The following is an 18,001-nucleotide window of genomic DNA, read 5'->3' as shown; positions in this document are numbered from 1 at the left end:
TGAGGGGTTTTGGGAATGAGGGGTAAAATACAATAAGGGAGTTCATTAATTACCCCCTTACCGCTTCATTACTCTATGATGCACTTCAGTACGTACAATTAAGTGAATTTATGCAATAAACATTTTGTAGCGACGCGACAATGTGCAATGTGCAAAGTGTCCCTGTAACTACTTCATGCGTGGGTTTGAGTTTCGAAAATTTCAATGCTTGGGTTAATTCTTTGACAATTTGCAAATAGTTAAAAACATGAACACAGGAAAATAAATTTTGTGGTGTCAATGTTTATTTATTTATTTATTACGGGCAGAGTCCATGTAAACAAATTATAGGGTTTAAATATTACAATTAAAGCCTTGTTTAAAAATAAACTTAAAATATTAGAAATCAAACACTGATTTGAGTCTACTAAACATATTATTTTATTTTTACAAATGTAAAAAATACAAAAAAATATAAATACAAAAATTTCGCGATAAGTGTTTCGCCTTGTTATGGCATTTTAAAAGGAATGTTATTTTTTTATATTTGTAAAAATAAAATAAAGTGTCATCAGGGTTTGATTTCTAATATTTTAAATTTAAATATAGAGTTCTACAAAATAAATACCAAATCAATTAAAAATAGTTTTAAATATTTTAAAAAAGAAGAACAGAAGCATTGACAAACATAAGGGACATCAAGACAAGAACTGGACTGTTTATTTGGTGCTCGTTTAAATCGTTGTAAACTTAAACTAAAAAAGTCCAGATCTTGTCTTGAGTTAACAATACGACAAAGACGAGTCATTGGAGAATTGAGGTCATAGTTTGTTTTATGCTGATCGATAAACAGTACTTCATTGTTTCTTAACCTACGAGTCGGAATATTGAACTTTACTTGTCCCAGTAATGACGGAACATCGATTCTACCATTTAGTATGCCGAACATATAATATATGGAATCAATATTAGTTCTACGTTTTTGTATAGACATATTTAACATTGACTCTATTTCAGCATAAGAATAATTACCTCTGTCTAGTCCAAGCATCTAAGCTACTTTTTGAAGCAAGCGATGTTGGATTGATTCAATGTGATTTATGCGATTGACATAGAAGAGAGACCAGACCACGGAGGCATATTTTAGAAGAGGGCGAACCGTTGAGCAATAAAGTGTTTTGATATAATTGAGTTTTAATATTCTCCTTTTCATACTAAAAACTTAATTTTACTTTGTAGATAAAATTGAAGTTGAATGTTTACTTATAATTGTAAACGGGGCCCTGGTTCTCTATGCAATCTTGGAATAGGTGAATTAATAACGGAGTGTGTTTTAGCAATTTCTGCATGAAATGACAATTTGTTTGTTTGAATTTTTTTGTATAGTAATAATTATGAAAATGCTAGTTATATGAATTTTGATTTGGTAATATTTGATTTATAAATGTAATGTTTACTGACCTTCCTAAATATTTTTATTATATTATTTATAAAATTCATCCTGTGTAAAAAATGCTATTCAGTGAAAATAAATAAGGGTTAGAGTCAAATAAATAGTTACGTATTCAATTCTGCCACAAAACTTGTAAAAATAATTATGAATAATTCATGTTTTTTTTCCTATTTCTTGAAAGAATCGCGAAGTCATGAAGTCATTACGCGAGAGGGATGCATTTAAGAATCGTTTGAATATCAAGCGATCTGGGAAAAACTTTTACGTTTTTTTATCGATGGTCATTAAAAGGAAATATATGGCAGAGCATTATCATAAAAATGCTAATGTTTATTTAGTATGCGTATTGATGGGTATTTTAAAAACGTGACTATACGCTTTCGATAAAAAAAGCGCATTTTTATTTGCTTCTCGCAACCTCCGATGGGGTTGGAAAAAATATGTAAAAACTTTATTCTGAGATAATCACGACGAACTTTGCTTTTCAAACTTTAGTATTTCAAAATGTGAAGTAGAGTATAATAATTTATTTTATTTTGAATAAGTTTGTCTGAATGTTTGTAGACAAGATTGGATTTCACTCCATAAGGATATATTAAGATTGGAATTAATGGCAACAAAGACGAAAAACACTTTTGTTGAGAAAATATAGAAGTTAAGGCATTTACAGGACTGATAACAAGTCACTAGTTGGTCTACAAACTTTGTAACATTTACCATTCTGCCTTTTTTTGAAGAGCTAAAGTTTTAATTGATTTCGAGTTTAATTCACCTGCTTTACAACGGCTAATAATACAAGTCAATTTTTATACTTCGTTTTGTACCAATTTAATCAAAATTATTTTAAGGCACTAATAAGACACATGCTGTTAAAAGTATACACCGAAGTGCACTGATAAGAATATAAATGTCTGTTTTAAAATTAGCTTAAGTTGCTTGTTTTCATGATGTAACTGGCATTGCAAATTGCGATTCATTTATTAATATCACAAAAAATAAACAGATATTTAGGTAAATTAGAAAATTTTTAATTAAATATATTGCTCACGAGGATTTCCGAAATCGACGACATATCAAGTATCCTGAGACAAATATATAAACCATTCATTTGAGGAAAAGATATGTTATCTAATAAGATCACTAAGGCACAATTATAATTTTAATAAAGTTAACCTAAAACAATTTTAAAATCCAACGCAGTGACTCATAAGGGATTTTCTCGCAGTATGTCAAAAGTTAACATTGCAATATTTTAAAACCCCCGGAATGCATCCGAGCTTATTTTATTTTATTTATCTTATAATAACAAAATACGTTATTTATTGTATACAATGGTTTAAATATGTCGGTAGATATATGTATATATCAGATTCAGTGCTGCAGAGCAGCGTTTATTTGATATTTTAAAATACATATTACAATTTGTTACCCATTAAGCCTTAAGACTTTTCAATAGGACTCATTGTTTTTTAAAGACAGGTTTATTTTACATGATTTTATTAATATTATACAGATTTATTTATTAACAGGTATAATAAAGTATGAAGTCGATATTTTTTCAGTTCTATTTTTTTTTTATTTGAAGATCTTTCATGTAAATTATTGTTTGTGGGAGATCATTAAACAACCTTGGAATAAAGACAATTTAATTTTTGTTCTCCGAAGTAATTTGTAATTTGGGAAACGGTCAGGGAGCCCTGAGTTTTTAAATCTAGTGTTGTGAGTATGAAAAACTCTTTTTTTGTATTCAAGATAAAGAAAGTGATCTACAATCAATTTGTAGTCACAAAGTTGTTTAACCGGTAGGACATTAAAGAATTTAAAATATGCACCTTTACCCATATATTTCGCCCATAAAGTATAATGTGTCAGCAATAATATCTATGCTAAGTACTTGTTTTAGTGTATCAGTTTTATTATTGTACATGTTAGTAAGGGTAAGTATATATATATTTATATATTGTGTGAGGGTGTATGTATATGTGTATGTGTGTGAGTATTGTATTTATGTGAGCATTGTATGTATATGACAATGTGTAGTCAATAATAAGTGGATTTATTGAACAATGATTTTCAAAAATAATCTGATTTAAAAAAAATCTTTATGAGGAAACATATCAACCACCTTATCGATCGATGTAAAATTGTTAAGAACGCTCCGACCTTTAATTCGAATTTGCAAATATGTAAAAAAAAATATAAATAAAATTATATACATGTAAGTACAAACATACATATATAATTAAATTCACGTATGATATGTAAATACTATATAGGATAATGATTTAAATACGTCATTTATTTATAAAAAGAATAAAATATACAGATATATGTATATTGGAATATGAATAAATTTTACAAAACTAAATTTCACTTTAATTTGTACTGCCATACCGAAGCGTGAAATGTATCGATATTGAATACTTGTTCTTTTTCAGTACAGTAAGTAATTGACCGATTGAAGCTTGATGTTTAATCTACGCGTATAAGATAAAAGTATTTTTAATTATATTTTTTTTCTTTTGCATAAGTAGATATTGTTTTTTTGTTTCATTGTATTTTTGAGAAATATTGCAAGATTATCAAACCGACATTCCTGTTTGTCAAACATTCATATCGTCATGATCGTAGAACAAATACACTTATGATTTTTTTTAACTTTGCATGAGAGCGGCTTAACCATTTTTTTGACACTTTATGTTACAATTCAATAAGTAAGAAAGTATGATTTATCCTTTCATACTTCAGTTGGTGAAATGTATTTTTATTTTTGAAACCTGGAAAATAAAACCTTTTTAAAATCATTTCAAGATTAAATATAAATGTATCTTGTTGTTTCAAATGATAAATCTTTATGCTCTAACCATAAATTCGAGAAATCATCAACTATTTTATTGTAATATAAGCTGGAGAGTGTCAAGCTTTAATACTTCAATACATCGAATGCAAAACCTAGGCAGTGAATTTGGCAGACCATATTGATATTTGAAATATGTCACTTACTAAGCAAAAAGAGAAAATAATCCCAATTTTTCTAGCTAATGCACAATACCTTGTTTTATAATATGTAAACCCTTATTTGGATAAATAAAAATAAATGTTTTTTTTTCATTTGTAAACAGACAGAATAAACATAATTGCTTTGAGACCGCCTAAACAATGCCTAAAAACAATCGTTACTACTGTCTAAATTGGTCCAATATTCCCGTTTATTTTTCCACAGGAAAAAAGTACTATTGACATTACAACAGTAACTAATAAATCAAGATTGAATATGTTTATAAATATTTTAAATTAAGTTTATTTATACTAACGTGTACAACATACATACTGTGCATATCAGTGGTGAACGGTGATTTTATTTACAGGTAAGCTATAAAAAAAACATTTATTTGTACCTTCATAGTAGTTACATTATATAATGTAAGTTACATATACTATAAATTGATATTTTTTCTATGGTTCTGTGTGATAAAACAACTCTAATCTATTGAGTCATCTCAAACGACCTAACTTCGTGATATATTTATTGCGTAGTTATATTATCCATTAATTTAACACATAACTCATATAAAAGTTTGTAAAAAATAGCCCCGCGAATTCAGACGGAATTAAATATTCTCATTGTGATTGAATGTCAACTGGCCGATTTGTTCTAGAAATAAAATATGCCAAAAATGTCCACGTCGAGCGCCACGTGTGTTGCGAATTATATGTCAAAAGTATCATCTCAAATAAAAATAGTCTTTAAGAAATAATGTTTTCCAAATCGAGAATCTTTAAAGCATTTGTGTAATCTGCAAGTTAGCTCTAGGAGAGAAATCTCGCCACAGGCGTTAAGATGTTTAAAATAAAGTACACTTATTTGTATGAAGAAATATACTGGAGTTATTGGCTAGTTCCTTGGCTCATTGCTGGCACTGGGCGCGCTGTATTGATATTTTTATTTATATTTGGAGAAAAATAAAAAAAAGTGTCAATGATTAATAAGAAAATGTATTTATTTGTTTGTCTTTCTGTAAATAAAGTTACTGTAAAACATTATTATGGATAGTCAAATATAATGGTAAGCTGCGCATAATCGCTTCTATACACGGTTTGCCCTTGGTGCTTATGTGTAAATCAAAATACATATGTACATAAGATTTATAAACTAAATATGTATCTTTGATTTAATTACTTTTAACTTCGAGTGTATTATGCAATTCGTACAAAGTGGCTACAGCCATTAAAAAAAAGTAAATGTCGCATTTTTCACCCATCCGTCGTTATTTGATGACCATGACGAGCCAAGTAAAAAGATTTTTAAATTAAGGAATAATTCATTTTTCTTACGCTAATTTCACAACCCTTAAATTGCGAAAACAAGGAACTAAAGGTTAAAATTAATCAACGCTCTCCACGTAAACAAAAGTGGGCATTTTAATTAAAAATACCTTCATGAAATTCAAATTTAGAGGAGATTTATAAAGTCCAGACACATAAATCTTGCGCTAACGCAAATTCTCATTTCATACTAAATTTTCGCATGTAAAATGCATCTCCTGATAAATGACCAAGGCTTAATTTTGTAGCTGAAGTGTAAGCATCCGAAAGTGTATCATTTTAGTTTATTTGCTTAGTAACGTTATTATTCTGTTTGCAATCTAGTATGCTGTTTGAAAAGTAAACAGATACTAGAGTAATTAAAATGAATTTAATTATAATATGTATATTAAGCCGATTATATTTTTACTTTGTATTTTTTACGTTTGTTGTTTGTTTTGATAAACATGATTTTCAAAAGGTATCAAATTCATAACAATATTTTAGTGAAATGGTTTTTAAAGTTATAAAACTGAATTTTTGGATGAATAAAAAGTAGACGAAGTGGAAAAGTAAAACGATAAATTGTAAAAAAACACAATTAAAATTATTGTATTGTAAAATAACCTTTTTCTCAGTATAAGTTCAATAATTAACCACAATTATCGAATTAGTTTTTGTATAATTAAAATGGAATCCCACCAAGAATTAAAAATAAATAACCAAGACACAAAAAAATCATGTTTGTTTTTTATAGACATTTCATCATTCTAAATTGTTATATCAATTTTTTTTTGGGTATCGATATTTATTTCCTTACACGCAACAATTTTTAAGAAAATGCTAGAACCTTAAATGAAAATAATATTTTCAATTTAATGTAACTGTACCTATTTAAAAAAGTTTGACATACTTTATTTCATTGAATACTTTCATAATATATTTATTTTCTCTTGTTTGAATGAAGAAAGAAGGAAAGGCTAATCCAGGGTAACTCCGTATAGATCCGCTGGCAAAAAGATTTTTTTAGACAAAATTAACATTTTTTTTTTCTTTTCAATATTGTTTTTATATTTTATTTCTTTACAAGTGAATTGATACGGAGTAGCTTTTTACGGTTTCCTTTTTTTTTTGGTATTGTTTTATTTAGTCATATATAGAAAACTATAATTAACCAATAATTTTGTTTTTTTTGTAAATGTTGTTTTCTTTTAATAAATAATTAAATAAATTACGCCACAGTTCATACTTTAGTTAAAATATTCATCGCATATGTTATAACATCCATATTTTGTCAATTCTTCCATCAGTTGATTTCTGTGAAGATTAAAAGCTAAAACCTATACTGATGCTTTAAATATTTATCAGGCTAAATCATTTCACCTACATATTATTAGGTAAAGCCAGAAAATATTTTCCAATTTGTATACTATTTATCATTACCTTTTATTTTCACCCCCGGTGGTGCATAAGGCACTGATTTAATACAAAAACTGCAGCGTGTCTTGATCCTTTTTTGTTACATGAAGGTTAGATAATCAGTACGCTTCAGGTGCCAGTCGACTAGATAGACTATAATGAGCCATTGCAGATAAAGTCAACTGATAAAACGAAAACCTGACACGGGCTATTGCTTCTCTGTACAAAGACAGCACAGCATGTGTAGGGGTAAATGGATCATACATATAGTGGTTTAACATTTATAAAGGAGTCAAACAGGGATGTGTGATGTCACCATGGCTGTTCAACGTGTATATGGATAACTGTATAAAATAACTAAAAGGCTTAAGAATGGGAGCAGTTGGGTGATTTAACTGTTAATTGTCTTTTGTATGCTGATGATGTAGTGCTTCTTGCTAACAACAAAGAGGAACTGCAATTCTTGGTAACAAAGGTCAACGATGTATGCAAGGGAAGCGATTTGGTGATAATTGTCGATAAATCGAATGTGATGGTCTTTGAAAGAAATTAAAGTATGACTAAATGTGAAATCACTGTGAATGGGGTTAAACAAGTAGATGAATTTGTGTATCTGGCAAGTATGTTTTACCAGTGATGGAATAACTGAGAAAGATATTGAAAGGAGGGCGATAAATATTTGTCGCAAGAGTCAAGATAAGCAGTTCACAATGGAGTCCTGGTTCAGACCCTGATGTATGGGAGCGAAGTACGGACTTGGAAAAACAGGGATAAAAGAAGGCCGAATGCTATCGGAATGCGATCTCTCAGGCGAATGTGTTGTAAAACTATGTACGATAGATGCACAAATGTTGAGATCTGTACATTATGTAAGTCTGAGATAAGCATTATCGACAAAATCAAGACACAAGCTCTGCGTTGGTTTGGACATGTAGAGCGAATGTGAACGGCTAAAAATATTTGCAATGCGAATGTTGCTGGATGCAAAAATAGAAGACCGAAAAAGAAATGGCAAAACCAAAGTCAACGAATATTTGAAGATGGACATGTTAAAAGTAGGAATAATAGGCGCGCGTGCATGAGAAAATGTATGAATGTAGAGGAAGCGAGATCTGTATGCAAAGATAGAGTGATGTGGCGTTCTATCCTATCTGCCTACCCTTACGGAGAAACGGCGTTATGGTTTGTTTGTTTTGTTTGTTTGATTGTACAAATTGATCAAACTTTTTTATTCAATGTTTTAACTCGGTTTCGCATGTAAATAAATAACCAGAAAAAAAGGCTTTTGAATTATCAATTAAATCGAATTTGGAATTAGAAATTGTTAATCAAAATGATATTCCAAATTTAAATTAATTAAATTTGATTATTAGTATTTCCGGTATGTATCCGGATTACACTGATTACGACACGACCGACGCCGACGCGCGACGCGTACATCATAGCAGAAACTAATGTTATCTTACCCGCTAGGGTGTAGCCTAATGTGATTATAATTGTTTCACATTCCACCCTCTACCCAGGTTGTATACGGTATGAACAAATTTGATGAGAATGAACACGTTTGCAGGCGGACTTTCAAAAAGGGTAATTTCCCTTGCCTTGAATAAGCTGGCGTGCGCTTCGGACGTTTGTCATCAAGCTCAAGAATTGATTGCAAGGGATGAATTGAATTCGCTGGGGACATGTTATTTATAAAACACTTTACACGATTCCCTTTTTTTCACATTTGAATTTTCAATTAAATTGCTATTTTATGTAATACCATAACATATGTTCCTAATAAACCTTTTTCTTCTTCGATGGCACTACAACCCAAATTGAGCTTTGACCTCATTCGATCAAAACACAAAATAAAAGGTCAATTATTAAGAATAAGATTTGTTTTTTAAATTTAAAAAATAAATCATCAAATTAAAACAGGGATGGAGAATACCTCAAATAAGGGAATATGGAAGTCTAGGCATTTACAGGGCCTATGACCTGTCATTGGCTGGACTTCTATCTACTATGATACTAGCGGACCCGACAGACGTTGTCCAGCCCAAACGTTGGTTTGCCTCAGAAAATACATTTATTCATTGATAAGTTGGTACCTAGATACTTGTTTATGATTGAATTCCAAAACTAAAAATTGTTAATATTCAAATATAGAATTTAAGAAGGTACGTAGGTACTTTTTTATGGTTGAATTCCATAACACAAAATTATATTTTTTTTAATTATAGCATTCTTTTTGCAAACGTCGAACTCCGGTCTTTTCACTAACAGAGGGGTGTACTTTTGAAGGAATGCGATTTTTTTTAATGTATTCAATCAAATATTATTTAAGTATTACAAAAAACACTGTAAAAAGAAATAAATGGGTAGAAAGTAAAAGAAATTTGAGAAAAGAATCTGATTGAGATCAACCAAAAATAAATGCTGTTTGTAAATATTCATAAACAAACTTTTTTATACACAAAAAACAACATCTTTCCCTTTTTTTATGTCTTCCTCCTGCTTCCTCAAATGCAACCATAATAGATTGATGAATAAATTTAATTTACCAATACGCCGTACACGGCATACGCCCTTGTTTCAAATGAAGAAATATAAAACAAATGCTGCGAAAAATTCACCAATCAGCCGATCAATTACTTACCATACTGAAATGAGCAATGATTAGATTTCGATATACTTTACGACTCGGCATAGCAGTACAAAAAGAAGTAAAAGGTTGTTTTGTAAAAATTATTGCATATTCCAATTTACATACATATTTTTTTATATTTAAATTTTAAATTTTATTTTTGTACGAACTAAAAACTTCATCATTGATGTTCTAAAATAATCATCCTTAATATCTACATATTATACAAACATACATGTAATCATTATATGTATGTAATAATATGAGTACTTACATACATACATGTTTTTTTAAAAATTTTATATATTTTTAAACTTAGATTTTAGGCCGGAGCGTTCTTAATAATTTTCTCAACAATTTTACATTGACCCATAAGGGGGTTGATATATTTCCTCATTAAGGTTTGAAAAAAACAGATAGTTTTTGATAATCATTGTTCAATAAGTCCACTTATATTCACTACACATTGTCACATACGAGTGCATACAATACTTATTCAACTAACTAACTAACTAACCATCACGCCATTTCCCCAGAGGGGTAGGCAGAGAGGATAGAACGCCACACCACTCTGTCCTGGCACACTTCCTTTGCTTCCTTCACATTCTTACATCTTCTCATGCACGCACGTCGATTATTCCGACTTTTCACATGACCACTTTCAAGAATTTGTTGTACTTGATCATGCCATGTCTTTCTCGGCCTTCCTCGACTTCTACAACCAGACACATTCGCATCATAAATCTTTTTAGCCGTTCTTTCATCATTCATTCGCTCCACATGACCGAACCATCGCAAAAGACCTTTCTTAATTTTGTCGATAATGCTTAACTCAGCCTTGCATTCTGCTCTAATTTCAACATTATAACACACACCCTTACATTTTATATATATATATATATATATATATATATATATATATATACTCACCCTTACTAACATGTACAATAATAACACTGAAACACTAAAACAAGTACTTAGCATAAATCTTATTATGTTATAATAAAAATTATCCTCATAATGTAATAGAGATACAATTTTACACACATTTATACCGATATATTGAAACCATTGTATAAATTTTACAATGTGTTTTGTTTTTATGATAAAAATAAAATAAAATAAAAACAAAAAAATTTGAACAAAAAATCTGGAGTAAAGAAGTCGGGTATCCATCAAATGCAGGACTTAGAAGATAGAGATGAACAAGTTTAGTAAGCTACTGGCATCAGTATGTGAAGAAGATAGATGGCTTCAGAAAACCACAAATTGTTTTGTATGGAAAACATTCTAGAAACCTACACAGTTCCCTACAGAGTTACGAACCGAAATTTACTTTATTCGGGAAATTTTAAACATTGCTAACCCAGTAACATACAATAGATGTTTTCGATAAATTTTGTACTTTAATTCTAATCACATTTTTTATTTTTAATACAAGATAGGCGCCGTTGCGCTTTTGGTTAGATGGCCAAATATGAAACTGGCGTCGCTGGTTCGATTTCCGCCAGTTTAAAGATTTAAAAAAATGTATTGTTTATTTTTAAAAAAGGGACATACTTAAGTTCTTATTTTACACAACAAACAAACAAACCATCACGCCGTTTCTCCGTAGGGGTAGGCAGAGAAAACAGAATACCACATCACTCTGTCTTTGCATACAGACCTCGCTTCCTCTACATTCACACATCTTTTTCAGGCAGAGAGGATAAAACGCAATTTCGCTCTGTATTTGAGATATAGAAGGAGGTAATGAAAAATACACCACGACTCCCAGACCAATTTAGAAAAAAAGGTTTCTTGGATTTTTTTTTTGCAACTGGCGGGAATCGAACCCACGACGCCGATTTCACAGTTGGCCGTCTAACCAACTGCACCACGACGCCTGTCAAATGAATCACTGTTAGAAAATGGGAGCCGGGTTTGGTTAGAGTAGGGTTCGAACATCGGACTTTTTACAGTCCGATTAATATTTAACAATATTTTGAGTTTGTCCAAATTTTTGTAGACAAGGACTGGATTCAACTCTTTGGGGAGCTGTTTATATACACATATTACAACAGAGATTAACTCTTAAAAGACTGTGCTGAATAATCCCTTTGCAGCCGGTGGTGTAACACAATGTGACCACAAGCATAAGTCGAGATATTTTGAAATGTAAGCTAAAATACCAAATTATTTACAATGGTATGTGTCAAAAATGATCTTTATTCAAAGATGTTACAAAAAAAAATTAAAATTAAAGCATATTTATGCAAAATAAAGTTAGAAATTGTGTTCATTCCTTTTAAAATCCCGCCAGCAGGCGCTGCCGCCCGCGTCTGGTTGTCGACTGAATTCCGAATTACACTTACGACTGAATTTAGCGGAAATAGATCAACCGGGAGACTAGAAAGTATGCTATGCTAATACAACTCTTATTTGAATGCAAAAAAGAATATCAAATTTTTATTGCAAATAAATACTAGATTTTATTAGAATAAATAAAAACGCTGTTAAAACATATTCTTAGAATAATATTGAAATAAAACCTAAAAAAATAGCAAAAAAAAACTTGTAAGAAATAAAATAATAGTACGTAATACGTGATATAATCAAATCATAATTAAACATAAAAAAAAATGACAACGTAAACACGTTTTTTAAAACTAGTTACGAACAAATTTTTTGAACACTTATAATGAAATAACTTTGCACACTTCCTTGGGTACACTTCCACTTATTTGTTTGACCAATTAGCGCTTTCATCCTTTAATGGACATCTTCAGACTGGCGAATATTATACAATGTAAGGATGATTTATAGAAATCAAAATATTATCTTAAGTGTGGAAATGAGTGGAAGTGTACCAAGTATTTTTGATTAATAACTTATATGTAAATATATGTAAATATTACATCATTACAATGAAATTCCATCAAGAATTGTCAAAAAATAATTTAAATCAGATAAATTTGAATAAATTGTAGAAACATTTCGGGAACACGGTGTGTTAAATACAACGTCAGCTCAGTATACTACAAAAAACTTCACGCGACTGATGTGTTCTCTGTCCCACAAGTGGTATAATTCTGTATCGTGCTCTTTCGGTATTGTTTTCTCGGTCACTCAAGCTCCGCCCCTAACGAATAGTGTCTTTGTCGGTCTTCTGATATGCTATATTCTCGTGCTCTTTCTTATAAAATTTAATAAACCACTTATAATACTGGCATCTCTTTCGTTTGTTTTAATTTATTTTACAAAATGAAGAAATTGTTTTTTATAGAAAAAGCCCGTGCATTTTTTATAAAAATGTTTCCTTATTTTGGTGTAAAAAAGTCCATATAAGGATTACAAAAAATATGAGTTGGTTATTTAAAAAAATAAGAGAGTTATTAAATGTTTTTTACCCGAGGTAGACATCCGTTACCGCATAGCCACACATGAGTTAAGAACATTTAAGATAAGGTAATATAGAAGTCTAGGCATCTACAGGCCTTATGACCTAATTTTAGCTCTCTAACTTCACAAACATCAACAGATGAATGAATTGAAGGAATATAGATGCTCAAATATAGACAGAATGGTGAATGTTACACAGTGTGTAAAGTGGCTACTTAAACCAGTCATTGACAGGTCATAAGCCCTGTAGATGCCTAGACTTCCATATTACCTTATCTTAAATGTTCTTCATCTCTGTTGTAATATGCGATTAATATTTCGTACTTTTTTACTTTACTCTCTTACAACCCGTAAACCAAAACTGTAACCTACTCTTAAAATGTCAATTTTTAAGTATTTGTTGGATTTGGTGATGCCATGATTTTTTCAGATTTTCTCGAATTTTGCATACATCAATATTCGCATCAAAAATATTTTTACCGGTTATGGATTGTAACTGAATTTATTAAATACCAGAGAGAAAGTTGAATTTAGAATAATTATGGCGTGTTTGGTCAGCGCATCGCAATGAATGACACTTTTGTGGTCATATTAAAATCATTAACGCGTATAAAATTTGCCCCGCGGTTGCAATTTCGACGCTGTCTGTGTTACCATTGGATCGAAATATCCCTACGGTTTGCCACACTGTGCTCCATCGAGTTAGCCATGGTAATTGAATGGTTAATTTTCAATTCAAATTATGTTTTATTATAATATACAAAATAACTACATCATGACGTTGGAAACGTTAATTTAAATACTAATTGGATTGGAATGTTGTTATAGTTTACATGACATGGTATTTGCTTTTGTCAGCCTACGTGGGGATGATTTTAAACAAAACATGACACTATAATATATAATTTTTTAACCAATAAACGTGATTTTTAAACTCATAATTATTTATTTTTTTGCCTTGCTGTAAGGCTTATTTTATTTTTATTATTTTTAAAACCAACACAGAAATGGCTATAAACAATGCATATAAAATAACACCAAAAATTAAGACCATTTACGGGTTTCATATAGGCACAAAAATATATAAAAACAAAATGTACAGTTCGATAGGGGTGACAGAAAGTGGGGTGGGAAAATAGGGAAAGAAAGAGAAGAAGGAAAAAGAAATAGTTAGTAAATATAAAACAATAAAAAAAATGAATGAAAATAAATGTACCTATACAACATATATACATTCACATACAAACAAACACGCATCCAAATATATATAAACATACATAAAAATGAAAATAAAGCATGTTTTCGTAATATCAGCATATGTTAATTTGGTTTTTCTTTTTTTCTTTTCTTTTCATGGTCATGTCATACCATATTTGTTTCGGATTCCTTTTCTTTTATTCAAGTGTCAAGCCCTTCCTTTGATTCCGGTGGTCCTTGTTTTGAATCCCAATGTACCTACTCCTCCCTGACGGCGAGTCAAGAAAGCAACGCGTGACAACACAACAAAAAACCGTACCGCGAACAACAACGAAAACCGTACCGCGAGCGTGACAGTGATTTCGAATCACCAACATATAAGAAAACGTGCAAAGTGACCAGTGCAAACGATAACGTGTCTTTCTGGACCAGTGCCAAAGGGAGGAAACCGTTAGTCCTTACTCCTTTCATTAATTCCAGGATTGACAATCAAAACCATAACGTCAATTAGTTTACCTAAAATCAAACGTTCCCTGTTTTCTTCGAACACGCGTATCGCAAGAGGGCAGGCCTTGTTTACAGTCCCGAGGTCGAAGGTATCGAGCATCCAACATTTGGTCTATCTTGCGAACCGGATAATTAATATATTCGGACATTTTGCCCTTTCGCGACACGTTGTCGATGAAAATAAACCTGCATTGGTTAACGATTAAATTCTCATCGTATCATAACATATCATTAATTTATATTTATATATAATATATTATTAACCTAAAATCATCGTTAAAACATTAACAACATTCATTTACATAAATTTCTGTGAGCCTTTTCGTCATACTCTTTTTTTTATTTGCATAAAAACTTTTAAACTACCTTCTTCGCGCGTCAATAATAAGCGCGTGTACTGTCCCGCAAAGCAAACGATAATTTTTAGCAGTAGCATTTAGCATTTAGCATTAGCAACTTATAAATCATTTTCACTTATTTTAACTTAGAATCATGAGTGTTAGCGTAAATGTTTATACAACTAGGCGAAAAAGATTGAAGGATGCTTTACGATCGGGAAAAAACGCTATGTCCGATCCAGAAAACATTCCACATTTTTTATCGTGGTGCGAGCGGCTAAATCCTATAATGGATATGTTTAACGAAACACAAATAAAAAATTTGTCCGAAATTTCTGAAGATGAAGCTGCCGTAAGGGAGAACAATGAGATTCAGGAACAAATGGATGAAATCGTGTGTGAGATTTTCAGCATCAAGCGACTGGTTTAACCACGATTGAAGAAAGAAGTCCAGTCTGAAACGTGTGAAAAGAAGCACTACGCAAAATTGCCGTCAATAAAATTACCCTTATTTACAGGTCAAATAAAAGAGTTTCCTGCGTTTAATGATTTATTTTTAAGTTTAGTGCACAGTAGGAACGACTTATCGAACGTGGAAAAGTTCCAATATTTAATATCGTCACTATCAGGGGAGCCTGTAAACATTATGCGAGCATATCCAATCACGGCTAATAATTATCGTGACGCATTTGATGCGTTTGTAGCGCGATATAATAATAAACGATGTCTTGCATTTTTATGTTGGGAAGAGATTTTATATCATAAACAAATTACTACTAATACTCCTCAGGCGTTAAGAAAAAATCTAGACATTTTTATGGAAAATATTTCTATCCTAAAGGGATTAGGACTTCCGACATCTGACTGGGAATTTATTCACTTTCACACTCTTTTGACTAAACTCGATAAAAATTCACGCGAAGCATTTGAATTATCTATTAAAAGGGTAGATTTTCCAGTTTTTTCAACATTACAAGAGTTTCTTGTAGAAAGATGTCAGGCTTTGGAGAGATCACGTCTTTCCAGAGATCGTTCTCCTGACGTCATCGCCAAGAAGACTCCGTTTAACAAACCGAAATCCTCATCAACCTTATTGGCGAATACACAAACGTGTCCTTTGTGTTCGGAAAATCACTTTATATATTCATGCGAACGGTTTAAGGAGAAACCCACGAAAGAACGTTGGAATGTCGTTAAGCAACTTAAACTGTGCGTAAACTGCCTGAGATCAAATCATAACTTATCGAATTGCAAATCAACTTTCAATTGCAAAAAATGCAATTCTCGTCATAATACAAACTTGTGTTCTTCAAACGTCTCTGAAGTTCATAATTCACCAATTCCACTTCTAAAAATAATTATATCATTCCAGCTACTACTCTTAGCAATATGCATTCGGCATCACGCCCTACACCTTCTTTTGTCCTCTTAGCGACAGCTGAAGTTAAAGTAAGGGATTATTATGGCAATTATCAAGTCGTTCGTATTTTACTCGATCCTTGTAGTCAAATCAACATAATTTCAAATCGCTGCGTAAACAGATTAGGTTTGAAACGTTATAAGGTAGATACCCCGATGTCAGGCATTGGTCAGGTACCTACTACCTCTTCTCATAAATTGAGCATTGAGCTACGTCCAGTAGGTAAACCAGATCCAGTATATTTTACCGAAGCTGTCACACTAGAGCGTATTTGCGGTGACATGCCAACCAACCAAATCACTAGTCAATATCGTCACCTATCAAATATTGTGTTAGCTGATAATCGTTATAACCAACCTCATCCCATTGATATTTTAATAGGCGGTGAGTTGTTTCCCAAGTTTCTTCTTTCAGGCAAATTAGAAGGAGATGAAGTGGCTCCGACAGCCGTAAATACCGTATTCGGTTGGATTTGAATGGGAAGAGTCTTGTCTGCTAACTCGAGCAATCAAATCAATTTACTGTCATATTCATTGTCTGTAATTGATGATACCCGACTGGATTGTGCTGTTCAACAACTTTGGGAGATTGAAAATATACCTAGCATTGAGCCATCAAATTTCTCTGCGGACGATCAACGATGTGAAGAGATGTACCAGAACACTCACTCCAGAGAATCCGATGGGCGTTATGTAGTGAATTTACCTTTCCGTAATTCAGAGACACCATCATTCGTCAATTCTTATTCAATTGCCCTGCGGCGATTTTATCATCTTGAAAAGCGCCTGTTAAAAAATCATATTTTTTATAAGGAATACAATGATCATATCATGGAATATTTATCGAGCAATCATATGGAGCCCATTCCTCCCGGTGAATGTCAATCCTCATCTGCATATTATATTCCTCACCACGCAGTCGTGAAACCCGAAAGTCTTACGACAAAACTTCGCGTCGTTTTTGATGCTTCGGCCAAGGACGAGCGAGGTTCTTCATTAAACAACACCTTGTTGACAAGGTGTAAACTACAAACAGATATCGTAGAAATTCTTTTGAGATTTCGTCTTCATGCAATCGTCTTTGCGGCGGACATACGTCAAATGTATCGCCAAATAAAAATGACTAAAGGTCATCAAGATTATCAACGTATTCTATTCCGTTGCTCTTCTAATGAACCCATTCGAAAATATCGACACAAACGAATTGTTTTTGGAATTTCTTTGGCTCCTTTTCTTGCTATTAAAACTATGCATCAATTAGCACAAGATGAGAGAAATTCGTTTCTCCTTGCATCTAGCGTAATAATGAAATACCTGTATGTTGATGACGTAGTATCGGGCTGTGATTCGCTAGAATCAGCTCGGAGTCTC

The sequence above is a fragment of the Micrasema longulum genome, unplaced genomic scaffold (genome assembly GCF_059751315.1).
Source record: "Micrasema longulum isolate JH-2025_06_02 unplaced genomic scaffold, ASM5975131v1 h1tg002789l, whole genome shotgun sequence".
Taxonomy (NCBI): domain Eukaryota; kingdom Metazoa; phylum Arthropoda; class Insecta; order Trichoptera; family Brachycentridae; genus Micrasema; species Micrasema longulum.
Note: the sequence above shows the minus strand (reverse complement) of the source record.